Here is a 12,263-nt window from a genome sequence, read left to right on the forward strand (position 1 = left end):
GAATTTGGCCCCCTCCTTGAACTAATTTGTGACAATTTTCTGTTTTCATGGCTTCCTTTGTTGCATAAGCTAGCCTTTAACTCTTTTCCCAAGTTGTAAGTTTTGTGTTTGAGTCTTGCCCTGAGGGCACCACTCCTTTTATTCCATTTTGAATTTGGCCTTTAAACTTTTTGCCTCCTTAAGCATAGGACTGGGCTTCAATATTGCATTTCTTGTGCATTTTGTTTCTCCTCCAATGCTACGTTTACATTTTCCTTTGCCCCCTACCCCACTTCTCTTTCATCGTAGTTCTGTCTAAGAGTGATCACTAATAACTCCAAGATACAGTCAGCATCAGGCTAATAACTGCAGGACACAGTCAGCATCAGGCTGTCTGGAAATCTCCTCTGCCAATAGCATTAGTCCAAAACTCTTCAGTTTAGCCTCAGGCAGATTTTCAAGACAAGAACAAAAAGCAGCCACATTCAAGAAGGGTCTTTAGGCCAAATGATAATATTCTTCCCCTCTGAAGTTTTTTGAGCAGGGACCTGATAGACCATGTTGCCCTCAGTACCACACTTTTCCATGCTCCTACTAGGATGGCCCAGTACACCCCTCTCTTTTTTTTTTGGTTTTAACAGTTTATTATGATTCTTATTTTAAAAATGTGAATCCATTAAGCCATGTAGAAATAAGTCTGCACAAACAAAACATACTTTAAACATGTGTAAGTGGATAGACTGTGTGATCTGAGCTGTCCAGGCACATCTCCATCATGCTATGGCCGCCAAGTAGTTCTTCACTTCCGCTGGAGTGAGCCTCCTAAAGCCAGCTTCATTGCAGATCCCAACTTCTATGTTATCTTCTGTCATTTGCCCTTCGAAACTTTCCTTTAGAGTTAGGATGGCTGTATGAATGGCATTTTCCAGTTCTAGGTCTTCATTATATCTCTTCTCAAGGAAAGTCTTCCCATTCACGTAATTCTTCCACATTGCTGTGGCCTTCCAGGCAAAGTAGGCTCCAGATGGATCTGACTGAAATAAATATGGCCGTCCCTCATTCCACCCACAAATAAGTAAAGAAACACCAAATGGACGAACACCACCTGACGGGGTATACTCCTGCATCACAGAGGCTACTCTCTGTACCAGCTGGGCTGTGGGGATGGGTTCTTGGTAGACAAGATAGTATTGCTGGGCAAAGTTTCCGAGCTCTGTGCACAAGTACTCTGTAATCTGGGCCCACGCCACTCTACACCAAACCAATGTGCTTGGTGATCGGTTCCACTTTGTGGACGCTCCTTTCATCATACAGGATGGATTTCTGCTTTTTCTCAGTGGCTAATACTACACCATTTGCAGCTTTAATTCCCACTGAAGGGGCTCCTCCAGCTACTGCAGCCAAAGCATACTCGATCTGGACAAGTTTCCCAGACGGGCTGAATGTAGTCAGCGAAAAGCTGTAACCGCGCTCTGCCATCTTTACCCAGGAAGTCGGGCCAGTACACACCTCTAATGCACTCAATTGCATTTCTATTCTGAAGCCCCAAAGTCTTCCATATTCTTCCAAACAACAGCATGATAAGGCCTGTTACAGCAATTCATCACTTCCTGCTACCAATCTTTATCTTAGTTACTGTCCCATCCTGTGAAGAGACAATATGACCAAGGCAACTCTTATAAAAGGAAGCATCTATTGGGGGTTTGCATACAGCTTCAGGGGATTATCATTATTATTATTGTGGGAAGCAGATAGGCATGGTGCTGCAGCAGTAGCTGAGATTTTTACATCCTGATCCATAGGCAGAGAGTGAGAACAGAGTGATTAATCAAGACAGAGAGACAGACAGACAGACAGAGAACAAGAGAAAGCAAAGAGACTGTGCCTGGTGCAGGATTTTGAAACCTCAGAGCCTAACCCCAGCAACATACCTACATGGCCACACTTACTTCAACAAAGCAATGCCTCCTATGCCCCATTGTCCTTTACAAATAGTCCCAGCCCTAATGACTAAGCATTCATATACATGAATATTGTATCCAATATTCATGCTCTCATCCACACCACCATAGATGTATATTCACTTCTAGGGTGATGCCTCCAACATTCTAAGAACCTCCACTAAGCTCTCAAAGTTAGCACTGCTGTTCATACTGGTATCCAAGCTCCAACACATAATATTCAAGGTAAGAATCACAGGAGCTCTTCTTAGGGATAAACACACAAGTTACCTCACTTTACTGACAATTTCTATTCCTTGACACAAACCTTGGCCTATAGATTAGTGGATGCCAAAAATCTTTATTTAGCTCTGTCTTTCTTATAAGCCTCAGGTTTAAATTTATCCAAATGACTATTTGCTGTTTCAATTTCTGTCTAACATAGGTACATAAGGTGAAACATTTTAAACACTGACATTATTCTGGATATTATTAGTATTGACATATTAGGACACTTAAGAACAATGTTGATATTATTTATGGTTCTGCTTTCATACTCAGCTAATCCGAGTTTTTTTCCTCGTTGATTCCACAGTTGATCATTATCCAACTGTTCAAACTTTCCTGTCTCCCTTGGGTCTTTTCCTCCTTTCTCCCATCAATTGGATCTGTCCATTGTTACATACCTTTACCTATATTCCAGAAATTGTTCTGATTTCTCCATATGAACTATTTCATTTAATTCTCCTTATTCTAAAATGTTACATAAACTCCTACTTTACATTGCAAGAAACTGAGATTTAAGCTCATGAGGTGCTATAGAAGGATGCAGGTAGAACAAGCAAGTGAAGAGGTATAGGGATTGGGTCAGTTGGGACAAGAAAAGCACATTACTTAAACAACAGCAGAATTTCCTGATGGGGAACCTTCTCCAGCCAATGGCCTTTGAGAGATTGGACCAGGTTGAGGCATGGATTTTGAACACCAAAAAGCCATGGTCCTGCCCTGCTCAGCCTCTTCTTCCCACGAGACACATCTAGATGTCGGACCACATTCCTATTTCCTTGCTGTGATGCGTGAGTTCCGTTTTAATAAAGAAAAATTTATTTACTTAGAATACCCTATTCGGTGTTATCTTGGGATTATTTGACTCGTGTTCTCCCTTCCCCATTTGATGCATTCAGCATCAATTTCCTATGCATTATTAGGCCTGAGTTCTACTCAAACTGTGTAGCAACTGTCCACACAAACTCATCACTTGGACAGATCACCACAGTGAGCTCCTATGGATTATGAACCGTGTGCCTAGATGATAAAGTTTGTACTCCTTCTGTCTGCAACTCTGTGCAATCCACGTATTCCCTGACCTCGTCTTCAGTCATTAAATATCCATCACCACCATGATTCATCTCAAATGGTCCCATGTTCTGGCCATGTTTTTACTTTTTAATATATTTTCAATCCACTGGTTGAGTCTAAGGGTGCAGACAAAGAGAGGCACCTATGTTCTGTTTCCTGTTGCCTTTCTTATCTCTCTGAAAACTCTGTCTTTGGATTTAGGAATTCAGGACAGTGATCATCTCTGCCTCTACCCTTCACACAGTGTAGATAAGCTAGTATTACTTGCTAGCTAGTATTTACTCACATCTTCAACTAAAGAAATCCTGAAATGCAATACACAGAGTTAATAGTTTGGTTTTCTGTCTCATCTCTGGACTGAGCTCTTCAAAAGTAGGTCACTAAGCAATTCTGAACACACTGCACAGCACTCCAGAGTTGCTCTGTAAACACTGGAATGACAAAAGAAAGGGTCCCTAAACTACTCCAGTCATCAGGTCACAAACGCCATTTGCTTTCTGTTGAATGACCTATATAATATTCTTTCTCCATGCTCCCATTTTCACACTATGAAGAACAAAGGACAAAGAAACCATTTCAGCCAGTGCCCCTATTTTCCCCAAACAGCACAGAAAAACTTATTACAAAAGGAAAGGGTCAAAATCCTGTCATGAACTGCTCTGATAGAATCACAAGGCAAAGGAAAGGAGTTTCTCTGGGCCAGCAACTTAACATCTTCCTGTTTTTGCTGTCCTTCCAGGGATTGTAATTCAGGGACTAATCTGAAACTGAGGAAAAGAAAACCTGACCTGCCTCCTGAAAATGGCTGAATGTTGTCAGAAGCCATTTAGTGTGGGGGGGGGGGGGGGTGATACGTCAGGAGTTGTCTATACATTGAGTGCGCTTTCGCCAAATCCTAGCCATCTGCAGGCTCATGAAGACACACAACACCGACATCTCCCGAGGGAGCCCTTTCAGCTTTGTGCTTTTTCTGGCAAGAAGAAATACAGACACTTGTGATTTACGGCTGGACACTTACAGAGCTAAAATGAATTGTTTCTTAGGAAACCCAGAATGAGATGAGAAAATCAGAAAGTAAGTTTCTGTGCTAAAATACATATCTGAGAGTTTGAAAACTGACTAAATAGTTTATATTTCTAAGAAGCAGAAAGTCCTTTTGTTTCCATTATAGCTTCTGGAACTTCTGAGCCACCTTAGTTCCCTTTCTCGCCTTAGGGATTCAGCATTATGACTGTGAGAGAAGTCATTCTCTTTGTCTCTAACTTTCACTTCCTCCAGGAGAGGGGAGTGGCTTAAATAACTGCAGCAATTAGATACAGTGGAACTTCTTAGCTCTCTTTCTTTTTTTTCCTTCAGAGAAGTCATCAATTATTACTGTTTCTGTGCAATCACATTCTTCTGGACCTGGAAGAATGCTATCTTTGCTGTTAATTGTTCCAAAATCAAGAAGAGTCAATGAATAATTAACTGAGACTTTCCAGTAATCCCAACATTATTTGTTACTTCGGCACCAGGAAAGTAGAAGAAACAATAAGCTCGATTTGGCTCAGGACACACTGAGGACATTTCAGTGATTTTACCAAAGAGCAAAACTTGATAGCATTAACAAAGAAGGTAATGGGGAGGTGGGTGGGAAGTTAACATTAGAACCAATATTAAAACGGAATTTGAAGAGAGCAGAAGTGAAAATTCTGAAACATGAAATTATAAAATTGAGCAGAAAAAAGTGAACATCATATTCTATAAAGGATAGTGGATGTGAAGGCTTTCCCAGTGTAGACATAAAATTAAAACTGGGAAGTAAGGGACAAGGTAAAAATGAAGCCTCGTCCAAACAAGAGGATTTTCAAGTGAATAGCTACCAATTAACTTTGTCTCTACACCAGGCAGAAAGCAAAAACAACCTTAGAATAAAAGTGATTGAACCATTATGGGCTTTTCCTGAAATACTGGCCTCAAACTCCTTTGTTCTAGTATTTAGAGAAAGTAGAGCCTGTCAACTGCTATCTGTTTGATTCACCGTACGGTGAGGCAGTTTACAAAATACCTTTGTCTATAAACAAAATATAGCCGGTGAAATTCCAAAGCCATGATGAGACTTTTTGAGAAAAGACCTTTTCAAAAAACAACAAGAGAGACTTAACAAAACTCACCAGGAGAAATGAGCCTTGTTTATTGTTCTGAAGAATGGTTGTATATGAACAACAACAACAGCAAAATTCTATATTGAAAAGTCTGAAGGACGAAAGAAAAAGCCAAAAACATAATGAAACAGAAAAACCTATTGTGCAGAAAACAGAATAAAAGTTAACAATTTAACAGCAAGAAACTTCCTTGATCGCATATATTTGATGTCAGGCCTTGTTTCAAGGACTGTGTGTGTGTGTGTGTGTGTATGTATGTGTGTATTTTTTCACACAAGTATCTTACAAATTATATGCTATCATAATCTCCGTTGTATAGGTATGGGAACTGAGAACAGAAATCAAGGGTTTGCAGTTATTAAATGGTGAAGTCATGATTAGTTTATTCATTTAATTGTTTATTATTTATTTATTCTTTGTCTAATTTCCATCTTGGACATGATGTGAGAAGTCATTGCTTCCAAGTTATAATAAAATGCAGCAAATACGAAACAATACAGCTGCACCAGAGGTTTTAGAGATGAAAAAAATAGTTAAAATAGAAAAGTTTGACGGGAGTCAGAAGAGTTAAAGATAAAATTGAGACGGTGTCAGAGAGAGTATAGTAAAAATAATATAAAATATGAAAAAGTGATATAAAGGCAAATTATGAAGGTTTAAAAATAATAAGAGAAGAAAAATTTCTGAACTAATATTCCAAACTGAATATTTAAATGTTACTGTACATTAAAGGGTGTGTATGTGTCTGCTACAATCATCATGATATGATAAATTTTAGACCACCAGTGTGGTGGTTTGAATAGAAAATATCCCCCATAGTCTCAGACACTTAGACACTTTGTCCCCAGCTGCTGGAGCTGTTTGGGAGGTTTAGGTGGTTCAGCCTTGTTAAAGGAAGTGTATCACTGGGGGACTTTGAGATTAAAAAGTATTCACCAACTTGCTTTCTGCATTGTGCTTATGGTTCAAAGAGTGAACGCCTGCTACCATGCCTGCTGTTTGTTGGCATGCCTCCATCATGCCGCAATGGACTCATTGCTCTTCTTACAATGAAATCATAAGCTGAATAAATACTCTTCCATGGGTTGCGTTGATTATGTATCTTAGTCTTGACTCTCAAATACAAGCAACAAGCAACAGTAAATAGCACAACAAGTAATCCTAAAAGATATTTCGCATTTAATTATTGTTTGAAATTTTCATAGATACACCATATGATGTGTTTTGATCAAATCTACCACTCATTTCCTCCTCTGCAAGTTCTCCTGTATCCCTAAGACCATCACTTTTCTTTCCCAACTTCATGTGTCCTTTTTTTTGAAACCCACGAAGTCCACTAAGTGTTGCCTATAGTACATGAATACAGGACCATCAGCTCAATCATAGATGTCCCCCAAGAGCCACATTCCTAAAAAAACTGGCTCTCCCTTCTCTAGCAGCCCTCAACTGGAAAGAGCTCCTCAGCTGGGGTGGAACTTTACCGGCCATCTCTTGTAGTGTTATTTTGTTTGTATTTTAATAAATAAAGCTTGCCTGAAGATCAGAGAGTAAAGCACTGCTCATAGAGTAGGCAGTGGTGATACACGCCTTTAATCCCAGTAGTGACACTAGTTGCCATAAAAACCAGGAGGTAGTGGTGCACGCCTTTAATTCCATTCCAAGAGAAAAATATAAAATGGGAAGAGGTAGCTCTCACCAGTCTCATTCTGGGATTCCTGGAGGCAGGATAGCCATTTTGGACTAAGGTAGAGGTAAGAATCAGTGGTTGACTGTTTTGCTTTTCTGATCTTCAAGTTGAACCCAATTTCTGCTTCTGAGTTTTTATTAATCATGCTACAACCCCCTATCCATTCTGGAATTTTATTTGGCTTGATCTTGCACAGATCTTGTAAATGCAGTCCCAGCTGCTATGAATTCATGTGTGCAATGGTACTATCATGTTGGGCAAATGCTGTTTTGCTGTAGCTATCTATTCCCGTTGGCTCTTACAGTCTTTTACATCGTCTTCTGTAATGAACCCTGAGCCCTGGGGTATATATATAAGTCAAGTAGACCTGAACCTTCACTAGTCTTTTATTCTCTGCATGCTGGCCAGTTGTAGTTATTAATCACCATCTCCTTCACAGGAGCTGTTCACCTCGGGGATTTTGTCAGTGTGACAAAAAGCAGACAGATATTTACATAACACATAAAATATTCATTGACTTCTGAATTTTGTAATCGAGCTACAGATACATTAAGAGGCCTGAACTCTAATTCCAAATTATAGCTTAAATATCAACATCTTTGATGATGTAAAATTCAATGTCAGCAAACGGAGAAGTAAAGTTGGAAGGGAAGCTGAAGGCAGAGAGATTAAAATCCTATTTTATAGGAAGGACCACAAACTCAGTAGAAACTTCTCACAAAGGAATAAATAAAAGAAAGTAAAAAAATAATATAAACATAAAGAATTTAAAGTCACAAAGATAACTATTACTTTAAAAAGTAAACACTGTTGCAAATAATAAGCAATGAAAACAGATGAGGGTACTGATAGCACAGTGTGTCCTTGCTCTTCATAGCAGATGGTACCTAATCAACACGAATCATTACATTAGAGTAAAAGTCTATTTGAAGTTAGATAAAACAATATAATTAAAAACAAAATTTTAACAACTTTGCTGTTAAAGAGTACAACTGAATTTAAGAAAGATGATAATCTTTTTCAATATTAATTCTGTAATTTGATTTTTCTAGCGCTAGCAATATTAAAATTATTTTAAATTATATTTATATTTAAAATAAAAATCCATCTCTGTCTATTTTACAGGGCTGCAGTGAAGACTAAATGTGATAAGAGATTTCTGAAAAGATCACCTACCTAAGCCAAAAGGCAAACAGATAATACCAAAAAAATAAAGGGGGACTAAGCTGCAAGACAGGAGAAAATGTGAAGTGCTGTGCAAATCCCAGTTTACGCCAAAGAGTGCAATGCTTTCTATGTGAATTATCCTGATTATTATTATATCTATGTGAATTATCAGGTACTTGGACAGCTGGTTCCTATCTGGTGGAGCTGTTCTGGAAAGTCATGGAGCGTTTGGGATGTGAGGGGTAACTAACAGACATAATAAAAAAGGTAAGACTTTGAAAGTTATACCCACCTTTCCTTTTCTTCTGGTTCAATTTATTCTTTACTTTCTGCTTTATCCATGTGTAGTCTGAGACTGCTTGTTCGTTTATGGCCACCCGGACCTGAAATAATAACACAGAAATTATATTAACTTTAAATGCCATAATTTATTAATCTTTGAAAGATTCGAAGAATACCTATCTATCTGAAATATGTCTCTGTAAATCTAGAAAACCTAACTAACATGACTACAAGTTTGGCTATTATAAATGAATATCTACCAACCTGTATTTCTTAATTATACATTACATTTTTAAATGAGTTGCACAAACACAATGCCATTCCTATCTCTGTTTATAAACAATTCCTGGATCCATACAGAATCACTGTGAGCATACTCCATCCTGGGATCACTGACAATGAGATCTATGAGACATAAGAACACAGTTAAGAGGCCACAGGGACAAGGAAGCTCTTGCCACGGGTGTGTCATATGAACAATGAGATGAGTGGGCATGGACCTGGGGAGGAGGGATTGCTCTCCTGTGTCTTCAGATGTGGTTTTAGAAGGAGAGCTCCTTGTGTGGTAAGGCAGGGGGTCATATCTCCAGGGTGGTGGCTTCTGCATACAGCAGGAAGTAGAGAAGGTGGGATGAATGAGTAATCTATCTGGAAAACACCATCTAAGGATGCCTTGTTCTCCTGGCTGTAAATGAAGAAACTTTTGCTGCCCCCATGAGATACTAGGCCCTGATACTGGCAGAATGGGGAGACTCATATTGCTCTGCAGCAGGGCATCCAAGGTCTCAAGTACCAGTACCACCTTACACTTGCCCAGAACATTATGAAGTCGTACCATTTATACACACTCTTGATCTAAATTATGCTACCAGCTTCCCCGAGCTGTTGGCAAGCCACATGCACATACTGTCACCACTCTTTAGGGAGGGAGATCCATGCGTGGTCACATGGTCAGTAGAAGAGTTAAGATGGACGTTGCCACTTCAGTCTGCCTTGCTGCACAGAACACAAGCTTGTCAGAACAGGATATACTTGATGGAGATTCTTCTAGACATTGGAGGATTGCACAATTAGGTAAGGAACTTATACCATTTACAAAGCAAGGGCCATAGTACAGAAAAGAGGTGGTGATTGATAGGAAGAAACAGGAGGAGGAGAAACAAGAAGAACAAGTTGATTCCACTAGCACATTGAAGAGTAGCCTATGGAGATCCCAAATAACTTTAGAAACAGTTTACTGTGGCTTGGGATTGGAAGAAGGTCCTTTTAGCTATAGTTGTGCTTCTTGGTAAATAAACACTAAAAAGAAAGAATACAATGTCTTGAAGTGTGTGTGTTATTTAGTAACAGAACTATATTAAAAGAATTACTAGTGCCATTTAACATTAACAGTGCCCTAACAGCAAACATTATTCCAGATAGAGTGGGCTGTGTACACTGAACAGTTTATGAGTCAAAAGAGAAATAAATACTCTATTGAAGAAAAGGCTCCTTCTTACCACCCCCAGAGTTTCCTTGCAGATTAGATAATGGCCTATTTTGTTTGAATAAAGCTTTCATCAAAATTTTGACAAGCCACACACATGGCCTTTGAACTCAGGATCTAAAAAGACCATTGTTGTTTGTTTGAAAAATCCTCATTTTATCGAACAGATCATAAGAAGCAGGAAACCAAATGGGTATCTATCTCCGAACCACAAGTTAGCAAACTGTCCCATCCCAACAGTGTTAAGTAGTGTTCAATTTCTTATGCATTAGCTCCAATCAGATCGCAATGAAGCATTAGTTTTTCTTTTGTTCAACAGTTTGGGGAGTTGGGGCATAAACTAGTGATAAGCTTAGTTTATCCAGCAGTTTGTTCATGACTTACTCAGATAGGAATGCAGAAAGTATGCAGCCTATGTAATTCTGCAGAGCAAATGAAACCACAAGTGACTTACCTCAGCACATACACGAATTAGCTCTGGTCAGCTGTATGAGTCTATATGATCCATCTGAAGACAAAATGGCTTGACCTCTTCTGTCTTACCATGAGTGGGCAAACCTGAGCACTGGGATGGGGAATTTATTCCAGCACCAATTATCATTATGATATCTACTTCATGTGAAAGATAAAGACAGGAGAGTGGTCCCACTTTATCACATACTACACACAGCCTCTCGGGATTTTAACATAAATCTGGGATAACAAAACTGAAGTTCTATGCAGCAAATGAAAATGGATAAACCAAATGGTGAAGTGGTCAGTGGTAGACTGATGGATGAAGTTCTTAGTGATGATGTAAGGAAATCCCACAAGCTTAAAATGTGCTTTTATTATATCAAAGTTCTGAAGGTCAGAAGTCTAATTTGACATGGCTACAGCCCCCTGCCCTGGAGACTCTGGATAAAACTGTCTAGTTCTTTGCTTTTACTACTTACAGGGGCTGCTGGAAGCTTTTTTGTCTCAGGGACACCCCATCTTCAAACCCAGCACCACAGTATCGCCAAGCTTATTTCTTCTATTTCTGCTTCTACACTTCTTTCTCTTTTGGTGGCCCTGCTGACAACACCTTGTTCCAGAGGGACACTTGTAACTACATTCTGCCCACCTAGATAACCCGGGACAATCTTCCCATCTGGAGATTCTTAGTTTAGTCACAAATTTAAAGACGGGTGGTTTGTTTGGTTTATTTCTGTCTTAACCAAGGTTCTCTAAAGAAACAGAATACTACAGCTGCCCAGATACATATATAATTCTCAGGCTATCCCATTTTACAAGAGTTATTTATTCTTTTAGAACCATGTAACCAGTGAAGGGGTCATCATTTATGATCTCCTCTACAGTTTGTTGGAAAAAAACAAGAGGACTTCCCTGGAAGCAAGCAAGAAGCCTACACTGACAGTAAAGGATACAAAGAGAAACCATGTCTTGAAAAAAAGAAGTGAAATGCTTTGGGATTTAACATGTAATCAGGTCAATAAAGACTTGAAAGTATTTTCTCTGTAATTTAAAATGATTAAACAAAATTCAGTGTCTGAAAAAAAAAGAAAAGAAACAGAATAGGATGAACATTTACATTTAAATGTGTGTATGTGATTATATATGTATGCATGTATATTGTCCTGGCTAGTTTTTTATGTTAAGTTGCACATCTAGAGGCATCTGAGAGGAGGGAACTTTAATTGTGAAAATGCCTCCATATTATTATGCTGTAGGCAACCCTGTAGGGCATTTTCTTAATTGGTGACTGGTGGGGGAAGGTCCATCCCATGATGGCTGGTGTCCCTGTTTCTAGAGGAAAGCACACTGAGCAACCCATGAGGAGCAAGTCAGTAAGCAGCATTCCTTCATGGTCTCTGCACCAGCTATAAGTCCAGGTTCCTGGTCTAACTTTCTTTGATGATGAACAGTGATGTGGAAGCAAAAGAGAAAGAAAGCATTTCCTCCCTAACTTGTTTTTGGTCATAGTGTTTCATCACAACAATAGTAATCCTAACTAATACACACACAACACACACACACACACACACGTGTGTGCGTGTGTTATATGTATATATAACATAAAACACACTTAAGATTTGTACTGCATATATAACATATGACACATAAACATACACTATATATATGTATGCATTTGTGCATGTATATTTAAAAGGGATTTACTAGAGTGACTTACAGGCTATTCCTGCAATGGTTGATCCATGTTAAAAAAGACCTAGCAT

The 12,263-nt window shown here is 39.0% G+C and overlaps 1 pseudogene; it reads right to left on the bottom strand.

The window, feature by feature from the left end:
• Positions 1 to 599: 599 nt before the first annotated feature.
• On the bottom strand, positions 600 to 1,472 carry LOC142852034 (proteasome subunit alpha type-2 pseudogene; annotated as a pseudogene).
• Positions 1,473 to 12,263: the final 10,791 nt, after the last annotated feature.

This window comes from Microtus pennsylvanicus, chromosome 6 (genome assembly GCF_037038515.1).
Source record: "Microtus pennsylvanicus isolate mMicPen1 chromosome 6, mMicPen1.hap1, whole genome shotgun sequence".
NCBI lineage: Eukaryota > Metazoa > Chordata > Mammalia > Rodentia > Cricetidae > Microtus > Microtus pennsylvanicus.